At 41.8% G+C, this 14,831-nt stretch overlaps 1 protein-coding gene and 1 pseudogene across 1 annotated transcript in view; one reads left to right on the forward strand and one right to left on the reverse strand.

Moving 5' to 3' along the window:
• Positions 1–809: 809 nt before the first annotated feature.
• Positions 810–4,809, reverse strand: LOC116223679 (annotated as a pseudogene).
• A 9,648-nt stretch (positions 4,810–14,457) lies between these two features.
• Positions 14,458–14,831, forward strand: part of LOC105907257 (pleckstrin homology domain-containing family G member 3-like) — a 72,542-nt gene continuing 72,168 nt past the window's right edge. The window contains exon 1 of the mRNA XM_031581858.2: positions 14,458–14,667. The gene's annotated coding sequence lies outside the window, so the exon portion shown is untranslated. The remainder of the gene's footprint in view (positions 14,668–14,831) is intronic.

The following is a 14,831-nucleotide window of genomic DNA, read 5'->3' on the forward strand; positions in this document are numbered from 1 at the left end:
CATCGTCGCGTCATCTGCGCCTAACACCGCCCATTATGGTTATTTAGCGCTCCGCTAAAATAGGGAAGAAAGAGCCTACGTGTTCCACCATGGATGATGAGCTAAAATTAGAATTAGAGCTTTTGGTTCACGAGGTTACAGCAAACTAACCCAGGTAAATATAGAAACTCATAAATATTTCTCCGTTTAGCCCTTCCGTCCGCATTAAAAGTTGTGATCACTTTGAATTCAAGACTGTCTTTTATTGGTGAGCTGATTTTGGGAAATTCAACTTTTCAGCGAACATTGCGTTTCTGGGTTGCTATGGTTACCCCTCAGGGTGCCTGTGCAGCTTCATATTAACGAGTTTATGTTCACAAGTTCATATTCACACATATTAACATGAGTTAATCACACACAGGCAACTGCAAACTGTTAATATGGTTCCCTAAGCTAGAGATAGCTAGGATAGTTAATAGCCAGGTGTAGTAACTTGAACAACTTTATGTTCAATCTGTTTATTACCACGTAATCCAACAATACAGTTTCATGCAGATAGCTTTATCCAACTGCTAGCATGCAGGTAAACTTCCAACTGACACCCAGACCAACCACTCACTCCAGACTACTGCTGTCATCTAGTGGCTTGAATGCTAAAATAGTAAATACACTTTACTACATCTCCCCCCTTTTAAGCAGGAACAAAATCTTAATGAGGTAAATTACTTAACACCCAACCGCAGGTCAGTATTCTCCAACAGCACTGTACCTACTAAATTTACAGAACAGAACAGAATTATTATTATTCATTATTATTATTATTTTTTTAATGTATATCAGTGTGTGTGTTTGTGTGTGTTATCAGTCCTTGTCAGTCCATCACACAATTATGTGTCAGTGTATATCCAGTGTGTGCATCTTCATTTTCAGTATGTCTCAAAGTCCTCCAGATATGCAGGAGGCCGTCTCAAGCGTGATGAGTGTCTTCCCCCTGCATGAGGACTCTCTACCCCTTCCCCCAAAGTCCCTTGGTTCTCGTCCCTGTCAGGAACAGGCGCCGTCTCTGTGTCCTCCTGTTCAGAAGGGGTTACCAGTTCTGGTGTAGTAGGCCCTGACGACGGAGCTGCATCGGAACTAGGTGAAGTGTAGCCCCCCACTTCTACCTCAGGATTCTCCACAGGATAACACGCTCTTGATTGGATCTGGTCTACATGCCTCCTGACCACTCGGCCGTCCGCCAGCCTCACCTTGTAGGAGACTGGCCCTGTCGCTGTCTCTACATGTCCAGGAATCCATCTCGGTCCCGGGCCAAAATTCCTGGTGAGGACAGGATCCTCTTCTCCAAAATGTCGGCCCCTTGCCCTCCTGTCATGGTTTTCTTTCAGTTTACCTTGTTTGTCTTGCTCTCTCTTTTTCAGGTCAGGATGTATCAAATCCAGACTGCAGCGAAGTTTTCGACCCATCAACATTTCTGCGGGTGACAACCCTGTAGTGGTCTGTGGTGTTGTCCTATATGCGAATAAAGCTCTTGCCACTTTTGTTCTTAAAGAGCCCTCAGAACACTTCTTCATCATCCGCTTAAAAATGTGTATGGCTCGTTCAGCTAAACCATTGCTGGAGGGATGGTAGGGTGCTGATGTCGTATGCCATTTTTCTGCAGGAACTCCTTGAACTCCCCACTCATGAAACAAGTACCATTGTCTGACACTAATAGATCTGGTAATCCATGGTTACTGAAACTAACTCGCAAACATTCAATGGTGGTAGCTGAAGAGGAAGAAACTACCGGATATACATCCATCCACTTTGAGTGGGCATCAATGAGCACAAAAAACATGAAAGGTCCTGCGTAATCGACATGCAGCCTTTGCCAGGGCCGGGCTGGCCAGTCCCACGGGTGAAGTGGAGCTACTGGTGGGTTATGCCTGTACTCCTGGCATGTGCTGCAGGTTTTCACCACATTCTCCACATCTTGGTCCAGCCTTGGCCACCACACATAACTCCTCGCCAACGCCTTCATACGAGATACCCCAGGATGGCATTGATGTAACTGCTTCAACACGCCACTTCGGCCTGGCTTAGGCACAATGACTCGTGCTCCCCAGAGCACACACCCGTTCTGCACACTTAATTCATTTTTTCTAACATTGTATGGCCTGAACTCCTCCCTCCATTTCTTGTGGCCACCCCTTCTGCACCATCTCTCTAACTCTCGCCAGCACTGCATCTTTGTTAGTCCATGATCTCACTTGGTCAGCTGACACCAGTGTAATGTCCGAATTCTCCAGCATGAGCACTCTCTCCTCTGGCCCTTCTGCTTTCTGCACCTCGGGTAATGGCAGGCGGCTGAGTGCATCAGCATTTCCATGATCCTTCCCTGGTCTGTAATGGATCTCATATTCGTATGCCCGTAACGTCACTGCCCATCTCTGAATGCGTGGAGAAGCCATCTGGGGAACTGCTTTCAATTCATTGAACAGTGACAGCAGCGGTTTATGGTCAGTCACAATTGTAAATCTACGGCCATAGATGTATTTGTGGAACCTCTGAACTCCGAAAATTACAGCTAAGCCCTCTTTATCTAGCTGAGAGTAATTGCGCTCAGCTTTGCTCAGTGTGCGAGACATGAATCCTATGGGCCTCTCTGCCCCATTAGGCATTTTGTGAGATAGCACCGCTCCTACACCATATGGAGATGCGTCACATGAAAGGATTATTTCCTTTGTAGGGTCATAATGGACCAAGACTTCAGCGGACTGCAGTAGTCTCTTTGACTCTTCAAATGCAGCTTGTTGTTCTGCTCTCCATCTCCACTCAGTGTCTTTACACATTAGCTTGTGCAGAGGAGCTAAAACAGTTGATAGGTTGGGCAGGAACTTATTGTAATAGTTTAGAAGACCCAAATAGGCCTTTAACTCTGTCACATTTGATGGTGGTGGTGCATTTTCAATGGCTCGTACCTTGTCTGATATTGGGTGCAGGCCCATGGAGTCCACTTTGTGGCCCAGGAAAACCACTTCACTTGCCATGAACATGCACTTGCTCCTCTTGAGTCGTAGCCCTGCATCCTGTAGTCGCTGCAAGACTACTTTCAAAGTGTGGAGGTGCTCCCGGTCATTTCTGCCCGTCAGCAGGATGTCATCCAGGAAAATCGCCACGTGTGGTATCCCCTGTAGGACTCCCTCAATCGTGCGCTGAAAAATAGACGGGCTAGAGGAGACTCCAAAAGGTAAGACTTTATAGGTGAAAAGCCCCTTGTGAGTAATCACCGTCACAAACTTCTTTGACTCCTCATCTAAAGCAATTTGATGATAAGCATGGCTCATGTCTAACTTGCTAATTTTTTCTCCCCCTGACAGGTTTGCAAACAAGTCCTCTATCCTGGGAATCGGGTATTGCTCAAGTTTTGACACTCTGTTAACAGTCAATTTATAATCCCCACACAGCCTCACAGTATTGTCAGGTTTCAAAACTGGAACCAGAGCGGCCCATTCAGAATATTTGACTGGCTCTATAACATCCTCTCTCCGCAATCGATCCAATTCAACCTCAACCTTTGCTCTCATTGCATACGGCACTGGTCTTGGTTTGAAAAATCTGGGTGCTGCTTCCTCGTCCACATAGAGTTTTGCTGGTGGCCCCCTCAGCTTACCCAATTCCTCCTTAAACACTTCCTCATTTTGTGTTAGCACATCTTGCCATGTTTGTGCTTTTGCGCCCGTCAGGTGATTTATTGAGCTCCATTCTAAGCCCAGTTCTTTAATCCAGCCTCTCCCAAGCAGGTTTGGTGCAGTGCCTGGCACTACCACCAGCGGCAAGTCTTTCCTTGTTTTCTTGTTTTTCACAGCGACAGTCACAGTTCCTAATATTTCCACTTTCTGTCCTGTATACGTCCTCAGTTTAATGGAACCATCTGCCAGTTCTGGCCTGATTTTCCCTGACCACAGCTTTTGGAAATCCGCCTCATTCATTACTGTCACCCCACACCCTGTGTCTACTTCAAACTTGGTTTTCTTGTCATTAACTGTCAATGTCATGGTGAGAGGTGCAACTTTTGGGATAACAGTGTCTCCTATGCTCTTCATCACAAACACATCCTCTTCCTCTGATTCACTCCCTTCTCTACCACTGACATGATGTGTTCTCTGGGTTTTCCCCCATTTTCTTGTCTGCTGTTTTTCCCCCTTTTTATCTAAGGATACATCCAGTGAAAATCTAGACTTACACATTTTCTGAATGTGCCCTGCCTTACCGCACATGTGGCACTTTGCCGAGATGAAACGACAGTCATTGGACATGTGTTGTTCACTGCCGCACCTGTAGCATGCTCTATTGCGCTCTCTTCTAGTTTCTGATCGCGCAGCAGCCATTTTGTGCACGTCCTGGTTGCTTGCAGACGAGGACTCCGACAACTGAAGGCCGATTCATACTTCGGCGATTTCAGAAAAACGCACAGATACACAAGCTTTTTCACCCCTTGCAAGCTTCTTGCAAGCCCCTTGCAAGCTTTTTCACACCTTGCGTGCATCGACCCCTTTTTCTATCCACGCGTCAAAAATCTACACAAGCCTACACAAGCCTGCAAGGCTGTGATTGGTCTGCTGGTCTGATGACTACATCCTTTCTGGAGTCTCACATTTCCGTTTTCATAGCATAATACCGCCATTTTTAAAAGCCAGGTTAAACCCAAGAAGAATTTGAATCATAAATAAACAAGAATAGTGTGTGTGTCCGATGGAATGTGGATCAGGCCAATTTTTCTGTCCGAGCCCGCCCGCGTCTGACAGAATATTGATCGAGCCCCACAGCCATTCAAATATATTGTCCAAACCCACCGGAGCCCGACGGAGTCAATGTCTCAACTGTTCATACTAATGACACGTTTTTTTATGAATATCCTGCAGACTGTCTCACAAACTTATTCTTGTTGATTATGAACAAACATAACAGAAGAGGTCCGAAGATATGAGCACATTTACAACCCCTCCTTAAACACGTATAAGGACATTCAAATGACCGCAAATTCATGGGGAGAATATATCCCATTTGCAGGAGACTTCACTTGCACAACAATCGGGGCATATTTGTCAAACGCCGTAAAAGATACTGCTCTGATCTATTCCCATTCCATACTGAATATTCTGTTTAGATCAAAGGTTTGTTTCGACATACCGTGATATTTCAGATGATAGAACAGTTGAAATGAATGCATGAATCGGAGGATTAAAGATGAGATGTGAAGGGTGTCCACAAATCCACATAAATTGCAACATACTACCTTCTCAGAGGCTATTGTCCGACGATAGTTATGTGGTATGCCACTGTGTTGACATACAACTTTAACTGTAATGTGTTTTTGTTTCATAGCGATAGCAGGTGCCCGTTTGTAAACATTCCACATTTCATTTGCTTAAAACACAGTAGGCTACTGTCAAATCAGCTGTCACTCGGCTATTACCTGACCAATACCTTTCAAACTCGGTAATAGTATTCACAACTAATGTGTCCTTCATTCTATCAAATATGATGAAGTTTGGTATTGCACTCGTGAGGCAAGCGTGAGTAGAGTTGTGTTCGGTTATCTGGCGCTTTCTTTCTTTCTCTGCATTATACATTATACATTATAGGAGCAAGACCATTATATCCTACAACACTGTATTAACATTAGATGGGGGACCGGGATGAAAATGTGACCTGGAATCATAGTGCGAACATTTTGATTGACGTCGGCGAATTAATTGCAGCGGGACAACTTACCGGACTTTTACCGGAGCAGGAAAGTGGGTGAAAGGCCAATATTGACGTTAGGATACATTTGTGACACGAAATACAAAGGTTGGCGATCCAGTAGGCTACAAGTGGCAAAAAAGACAGCTGATCCACCAAAAAATCAACCTAAAAGAAAATTGACATGCTTGGTTGGTCAGTAATCAGTCTAGAGAGGGCAGATAACCGAACAAAACTCTACTGACGCTTGCCTCACGTAATACATTTACATTTAGTCATTTAGCAGACGCTTTTATCCAAAGCGACTTACATATGTGTGACTTACAATGTATACACATTTTACATTTACACTGATGGCACACTGCACATCAGGAGCAATTAGGGGTTCAGTGTCTTGCTCAAGGACGCTTCGACAGGGAATCGAACTAGCAACCTTCTGATTACTAAACGACTTCTCTACCACTGTACCACTGTCGCCCCCCATACATAATAACATATGCCGTTTAATCATATTAGGTAGAATGAAGGACAAATTAGTTGTGAATATCACCGAGTTTGAAAGGTAGCCTATTGGTCAGGTAATAGAGTGACAGCTGATTTCCTTTCTGATTTGACAGTAGCCTACATCAAATGTGGAATATTTACAAACGGGCTGTCTTGGATTATACAGTAAATAAGTTGCGAAATGAAACAAAAACACATCACAGTTAAAGTTGTATTAGGTAATATTGATTAATATGAATGGATGACATGAAATGGCGAAAAATGAATTTGAAAGTATTTGTTCGGTGAATGAGCGCGCGTTCTCTCCAAACAGACACAGTAAACGTTTTTTTAATGTCATCCTCTGAGAATGTAGTATGTTGCAATTTATGTGATTTCTTTGCAGATACATAAATGGTTCCCCAAGGGTTGTGCGTGCTGCAAAGCAATTCAACGCCAGAACTTTATTTTGAGTGAAGTAAGCATATTTATTGCAGCGGGACAAAGGCAAAAAACGTACCGGAGCATGAAAGTGTAGTGGGCAAAAGGCTTGATGTTATGAATACATGTGTTTTACACGAAATACAAAGGTTGGCAATTCCTACCAGTGGCGAAAAAGACAGATCACATGATGCAGAAGTTCATTTATTGATACATCTTTTAATGACGGCCACAGCGCTTTAAAACGACATGTTTATAGGTTCAATTATTCGAAGGTGAAAGATAGAAGGCGAGAGAATCGCCAGGTGTACCTGTGAAGTGGAGTTAATTTGCGGCCCACACCATTGTATTACACGAAATACAAAGGTTGGCAATTCCTACCAGTGGCGAAAAAGACAGATCACATGATGCAGAAGTTCGTTTATTGATACATCTTTTAATGACGGCCACAGCGCTTTAAAACGACATATTTATAAGTAAAATTATTCGAAGGTGAAAGATAGAAGGCGAGAGAATCGCCAGGTGTACCTGTGAAGTGGAGTTAACTTGCGGCCCACACCATTGTATTACAAACACACATAGCCTACATTATGAGAAGGTACACCTGGCGATTCTCTCGCCTTTTATCTTTCACTTTTGTATATAAACACGTCGTTTTAAAGCGCTGTGGCTGTCCTTAAAATATGTGTCAATAAACTAACTTCTACATCATGTGAAGCAGACATGTTGACTTCACTTCTTATTAAGATATTTTAAATATGAAATGTTCAATGCCTTATCGTGCTGATGGCTCACCTGAGCCCTAGTATGATTTCTAAATATTTTGTCGGAGACGGCCTGGCTGGTCGGGTCCAGTTGGAAGAGGTGAGGAGATATGAACATTTATACAACCCCAATGATCTCGGTTGCCATCCTTCACTGTGTGTGTGGACAACAAGACCTGGTAAATAAACAAACCAACGACTTCCACACACAAAGACGTCATTCTCTAGAAATCCACGTGAATTGCAACATACTACGTTGACTGCGACTGTCTGGAGAGAACGCGCTAATTCACCGAACAAATACTTTCATATTCATTTTCCACCACTTGTTAGTCATGTCATCCATTCATATCGATGTGAATCAATCAATACTAATAAAACTTAAACTGTGATGCGTTTTTGTTTCATTTCGCAATTTATTTAGTGTAGTCTATAATCCATAGCAGCTGCCTTAAAACACAGTGTTTTTTTTTCCATTGTCCCGCTGCAATTAATACCCCGACGTCCGAGCCCGACCTGAGCCCTTGTATGATTTCTAAATATTTGTCGAACATGGCCCGGCTGGTCGTCGGGAGAGGTGAGGAGATATGGACATTTAAGGCTATACAACCCCAATGATCAACAACTCCATCATCTGTCGGTTGCCATCCTTCACTGTGTGTGTGGACAACATGACCTGGTACATAAACAAACCAACGACTTCCACACACAAAGACGTCATTCTCTATGTCGTCTTCGACAAAAAACGTTACTCCACCTATTGTTCTGCCGGTGAATTGCTTTGCAACACGCGCAACCCTTTTAGGAACTATGAATTGAAACGAGTAAATTTACACAACAATTACACAACGATTTACGCTGTTGCAGAAGTATGCGAGGGCCTTTAGTCTGCAATTCACGCACGTCTTTGTTGGCTACTTCCATCGCCTGCGAGATTTTTAGAGCCTTATCAAAGGTTAGCCCAGTCACTAAAAATAAACGACGTTGTATCTGTTCCTCTCCAATCCCGCACACTAGTCTATCTCGCAGCATTTCGGTGAGCTTGTCTCCATATTGGCAGTCGCTCGCAATTTTCCTCAACGCCGCAACATACTCCAACACAGTTTCCCCTGATTTCCTGGCTCTGGAGAAGAGCTTGAAACGCTGAAATATTTCATTGGGTTTTGGATTGAAGTGTTCCTTTAACAGATTCACAAGGTCGTCATAACTTTTATCTCCTGGTTTAGCAGGACTGAGCAAATTCCTTATGAAACTGTACGTCTGGCTCCCCACTGAGCTTAACAAAATAGCCCTCTTCCTCTCTGGCTCTTCAATTTTATTGGCATCAAAAAAATGTTGCTGGACTTCACAATACTCTTCCCAAGATTGCTCCTGACTATTGAACGGTAACGTGCTTCCTACCAAACTGGCCATGTTGCTCCTAGAAGTTCACGTCGTCCTTTATCCAACCGTTTTGTGACACTTTTCCACAGAAGCTTCTTCACTGTGCTTTTATCCTCGTCGCCATTTGTAGTAACTTGGACAACTTTATGTTCAATCTGTTTATTACCACGTAATCCAACAAAACAGTTTCATGCAGGTAGCTTTATCCAACTGCTAGCATGCAGGTAAACTTCCAACTGACACCCAGACCAACCACCCACTCCAGACTACTGCTGCCACCTAGTGGCTTGAATGCTAAAATAGTAAATACACTTTACTACACCAGGTTAACTGCTCCATAGCATCCCGTTAAATAGTCTGGTAGGAATACACGACACCCCTTACTTTAAAACGGCGCATTCCAACACTGAAAACCAGGCTTTACAAAAATGCTGCCCTAGACAGATACATTTGAAAACTGGAGTTGAAGCGTGGACAGGGCAGGGACAACTGAAAATTTCAGACGTTCGGTTTGCTTGAACTATGGATGAAAATACGGTTTAAAGTAACCCATACAATGACCTTTGGGTAAAGCGTGGCCGAACACCTAGCTGGTGGGACAATTTTGTATATGCCTATATCAAATGATATATCAAATATAAACATTTAAACAAAATAACATTTCTGATGTTCGTATTTTTCAAATTTCTCGCAGGCACATAGTTTTCATTTAGCAGCTGATATGTCATGCTGAAACACCTCTTGTTTCGTTACTAATAGGGTACATAATTAGGCGCACTTTACGCATCTCCTCCCATCTCTTTGCGACGAACACCCACTTTCCCTTATACACTCCCAGCAGCCGTAATCTAAAGTGCGCCACATTTGATAAATACGGTTTTAGGTTTTTACCCCCTATTTTACGCCTGAAACAGGCGCAATCCTGTTAGTAAATGAGGCCCTGAGCCCCTAATTGCTCCTGATGTGCAGTGTGCCATCAGTGTAAATGTAAAATGTGTATACATCCTTGTAAGTCGCTTTGGATAAAAGCGTCTGCTAAATGTAATGCAATGATATTTTCCCATAAAGCACAGATGTATTGAGCTTTCTGCACCACAGCGCCATCTGGATCTGGTGGGGCAGTGCCCCATGTGCCCCTAATGTAGAAACGCCACTGCCCTAAACCCATATTTATGATTCCAACGGTGCAGTCTTTTTGTAGGCTACTACCCGGATGTGCATCTTCCATACATTTAGCGTCTCCTTTTAATGCTTCAGAGCCCTCTCCTCCCCAACAACAGTTTCCCATTTTGTTTGCTTTTTAGGTTTTTGAGTCTCTTACTCTGGTTCCTAAAACCACTTAGTATTTGAGTCCTACTCTGGTTCCTAAAACCACTTAGTATTTGAGTCCTACTCTGGTTCCTAAAACCACTTAGGATTTGAGTTCTACTCTGGTTCCTAAAACCACTTAGGATTTGAGCCCCTACTCTGGTTCCTAAAACCAAACCCTCTCGTGGACCTCTGGTCCTAGGGCACTTCTGTACGTAAGAAGATTTTACTCACGGCCTGTTTTACTGATGCTGTCTCTTCTCCCGACGCGGTCGGTTCATGGGATCCCTTCACCGGGGCTCAGAAGTCGTTACTCCTCGCCTCCCACAGCCAAACAAAGTGGTAGAGGTCTTCCCAAACCGGTCCCAGACCGTCCCGTGCATGGAATTTCAGAAGTTCAGACTCCGAACCACCGGATGTTGGGATCCCGGACGAAGCCCCCGATTCTGTTAGATAAATAAATAAATAAAATTAATATAAAGACGTTAATATTAATGAGACAGAGACCAGCAATCAGAATTATATCAGCGCTTTATCTTTTGCAAAAGAGGGAGTGTCACAACCAAATATCATGAACAAACTCCAGAGATGAGCAGGGCGCAGCCAGCCTTTATATGAGCAGACACAGGGCGTTATTCTGTCCCAGGATGTTGATATGTCTGTTTCGTATCACTACAGAAGTGCTCTCAAACATGTCCTTGAAAGAAGAACAGTATGTATGACTATCAGTAAAAACAGGTTGTATGCCTCAGTAAAACAGGATAAGCATTCAGATTAAAAATAGAATAACAATGTATTACATGTCTCTATCAACAGGTTATTTAAAACTCAAAGTAGGTCCCCTTGAACAGATATTTTCATCACCAACCATTTCTTCTATTTTCTCTTTAACCCTCCTATTATGTTTGGGGTCAATTTGACCCCATTCAATGTTTAACGTCTCTAAATAAATGTTTGACATAATTTGTTTTGCTTCATATTTAATGACTTTTCCTAATCTAATGGGGACAACTGGGTAAACACAAAATTAACATGATGATATGTTTTCAATGTCCTGTACACATACTTTACGCATAGGTGTTGTTTGGGGTCAATTTGACCCCAGGCTGTTTTAATTGTATAAAATATATAAGAAATATCAACTTTTTTCATCACATTGTTACTTTTCTTGATAAAAGAAATCGTTTTTTATTCCAAATGTTATAGATAACAACAATATGTACTTAGAAATAATATGAAGCCATAAAAACACCAGAAGGATATCTTTTTCCAATTTTAGGTCAATCAGTTAGAATTTATGGGGATCTGCATATTTCTCCATAGTCGCGTAACATGTATTCTGGATGTATAAAGGGAGTGGGTGGGGATATTGTTTTATTTTTAAGGGCTATTTAGGTAGTCAACAAACAAACCTAAAGTACCTGACACATAAACTTGGGTAAAACAAAAAAATTATAATAATTTTTTGGAGGTTTAAATTGCTGGGGTCAAATTGACCCCAAGCATAATAGATGTGGGTAAAATTTGAACATAATAGGAGGGTTAAGGTCATTACTTTTGTTGTCTCCTATTGTATGTGAGTGTGTGTATAATTGTATTTGTGTATCAATATTAACTGTATTCTCACTATGTAAGTACACTCATCATACCTAATCTCTGTCACAAGGCTGCATTAAAAAATGGCTATGAAAATATGGTTTTCAAAGAATCAAAATTCATTTGTTACTTTCATGGTTAATTTAATGTTTCCAATCTTACTATCTCAAATTTACACACATTTGAAGTGTGTCACTCCTTGTAATAGATCTACTGGTTGCTTTCAAGATGTGCTTTGTCATACTGTGGGAACTGAGTCCAAAATCACATTGAAAGGACTTGTCACAGGCTATATTTGAGCGCAAATGCATAATATCATGTGGTAGTAGTGGACATTTCATTAACAAGTGTCCAATTCAAGTCTCTACATGGAGATATATGTGCAACTATGAGATACATTTGCAGCAGTGGAATATGTGTGATTGTAATAAGTAACGTTTGCATGCAGTTGTATTCATTTGATTGTTTGTTTATGTACTGGGTCATCTTTTTATTATTAGTTATCTGTTTAATTATGAATAAGCAATACTTTGCCCTTTTGGAGGCTCATGGTACTGATGACCAACCTTGACCTATGAGAGTCTTGGGTGTTGTGAGAACTAAAGCCTCAGTTTCACGGTCTGAAATGGAGGTCAGACTGTACTGACACATTCCATCCTCTAGAGGGAGCTGTAAGATCGTTGGATCTGAGTTTTGGAGTCTGGTTCACATCCATCACCAAATACTTTTGATGATTTAGACATTCTTAAGTATGACCAATGACCACTGTAGCATAGCATTAGCATAGGTAAGCTAACTAATTTTCTCCTGTGACATCATCTTTTACAGGGAAGATCTGGTGTCATTGCATTAAGTATGTGGGGCCAGGGCATCGTATATTACAATATATGTGATATATAATAAATGTGTATAGGGGATAACTATAGGGGAATAACTGTGACAGGGGTTCATTCTTTATGCTACCTATGGGTTTAACAGGAAAAAAAACCTTGTTATGCTGAAACTCAGTATTGTGCCATTGATTCAGACATAAAATGATGAAGGCTGGTCTGGTGAAGTTGTGAGCCGATTACAAAGGAAAAGCGAGCCTTGTCACTACCAAAATTTCAGCACATTGTCCTCAGAAGTCCACTTTCATCCCATACTGCAGTGGTCCTGTCTAGTTCTTTGCCACTAGTGGTCAGCAAACACAAAGCACACACTGCACAAGAGTGCAGTACAGTCTGCTGTGTGTGTGGTGACTAGCAGCATACCAGCTGTCAACTTTCTGTAAACCCCAAATACAGACAATTTACGCTAATCGAATATAATTTGTGATGAATGCCTGTCACAGTGATGATCTGGACAAGAGCCGGGGATGCCAAGGCTAAAACTTTCCACTTGCGTCTGCATGAATTTACAGATCCGCTCATGGTTTACCGTTCATGTAAATAAGACATTGGGGAAAAAACACCCAACAGCGAATGCAAACTTAAACCAATTCAAGACTGATTTCAGTGGAGAGGCCAGAGTGGCCGTAACAACCATACTCAAAAGGTTTCACTCATCTTTCAAAAACATTTGAAACCACACTAAAAGGTCAAGTCAGGTGAATTCACTGTAATCCCTATGGTCAAGTTTATTTGTCCGATAGCTAACTGTAACTCCCCTACCACCACCTGGAAAAAGCATCAAAGAGATGTAGTGTAAATACTTTAACCCCAATTTAAAACTTACAATCAACTTTACCTTGCAGATCCCACTAATTCTGGTTCATTCAGATTATTTGCCACAAGCGCATCCATGAGGAGGAGTCAGTATTCTTGTTTTCCTTTTCTTCATGTTGAAAGCATCTCATTATTCATTAATTGCATTACACTTGGCTAGCTAGCCTTCATTGTGATGGACATTTTAGAGACAGAGAGAACCATAACATGTACAAATGTTCAGTGGTTTGCCCTTTTCCTGATATGCAAGACAGTAGCTTTTACAGTAGCCAAAACAGACTTATTCCAGGTAGTCTTGTAAACAAATAATATTTATGCCATTTTAACGCTTTCCTAGGCATTTCCATGATGTTCCTTCACAACTGCCTGGGTTATCCTAGGCACTGTACAACCATTTTCTTCAAGGTTTTGTTGCAAAGTTTGTTAAAGGATGTGGTACTGACTGTATTGTGTACATTCTGTTATTTCATTTCAAACATGCCTCACTGGGTAGGAATGCACTATTTCAGAATACAGTGTCTGTGGACATTTGGCATGGAATAGCTAAAGTATTTATTCTTTACTTTTTCAGTTTATATTTGCTCTTATTTACTTTATATAGTCTGGGAAAAAAGGACTGAAAAAATTAAGATTGAGTAGACAGGACAGGAACAGAGAAAACGTCCAGAAAAAAGTACAAGTCCAAGTCCAGTCCAGAGTCTTTCACATCTAGAATGTGGAAAGAAGCTGTCTGATTCTCCACAAAGTGGAGTAAGCTGCTACACACACAGAGAGAGGGAGAGAGCTCTCACACAAATTGTCTTCCACAAAATAGAGAGAGATCTGACACCTCCTCTTCTTTCATTTAAAAAAGCACCACATTTACACTACACTCACTGTTCGCAATATAGTTTCTACTCATCGCATAAGACATCTGTAAATAGAATTTAGAAGTGATAACATTAATGTTGGTTGGTTGTGAGCTAAAGCCTTTTGTTGTATGACTTCAACTACACAGGGGGTTTTACTTGAGGAACTGAACCGGACGCTCCAGCCACCGTCTCTGTGGGCATGCGCAGTGGAAACATTTAAAAAAAGCCGTGCATTTTTGAGGGAGCTTAGATGAGTATGACTGTCATTTGGTCCAAGTAAATGAGCAATCACTGCTAGGATTCTAGTCCTAACTTTGTTATCCTTGACGGGCCGAAAGGTGGAATAATCGAGTCGGCAATATAAATGCAACAGTTACTTTTCGGAGTTTCATCGGGGGCTGTCATCGATAAAATTCGAATCATTGTTTGGTGAGTAACAAAGTATCTTACTAACTTGACTAACGACTATCGACTTTTAATTTAGTTTGACAAAACAAAGTTGGTTCATGCTGAATTATAGTGTGTTTACAATATTTCTACCTGGGGCAAATCACTTTTCTGTAAGAATGCATTCTGCTGAAAGATCGCTCTTT

The sequence above is a fragment of the Clupea harengus genome, chromosome 15 (assembly GCF_900700415.2).
Source record: "Clupea harengus chromosome 15, Ch_v2.0.2, whole genome shotgun sequence".
NCBI lineage: Eukaryota > Metazoa > Chordata > Actinopteri > Clupeiformes > Clupeidae > Clupea > Clupea harengus.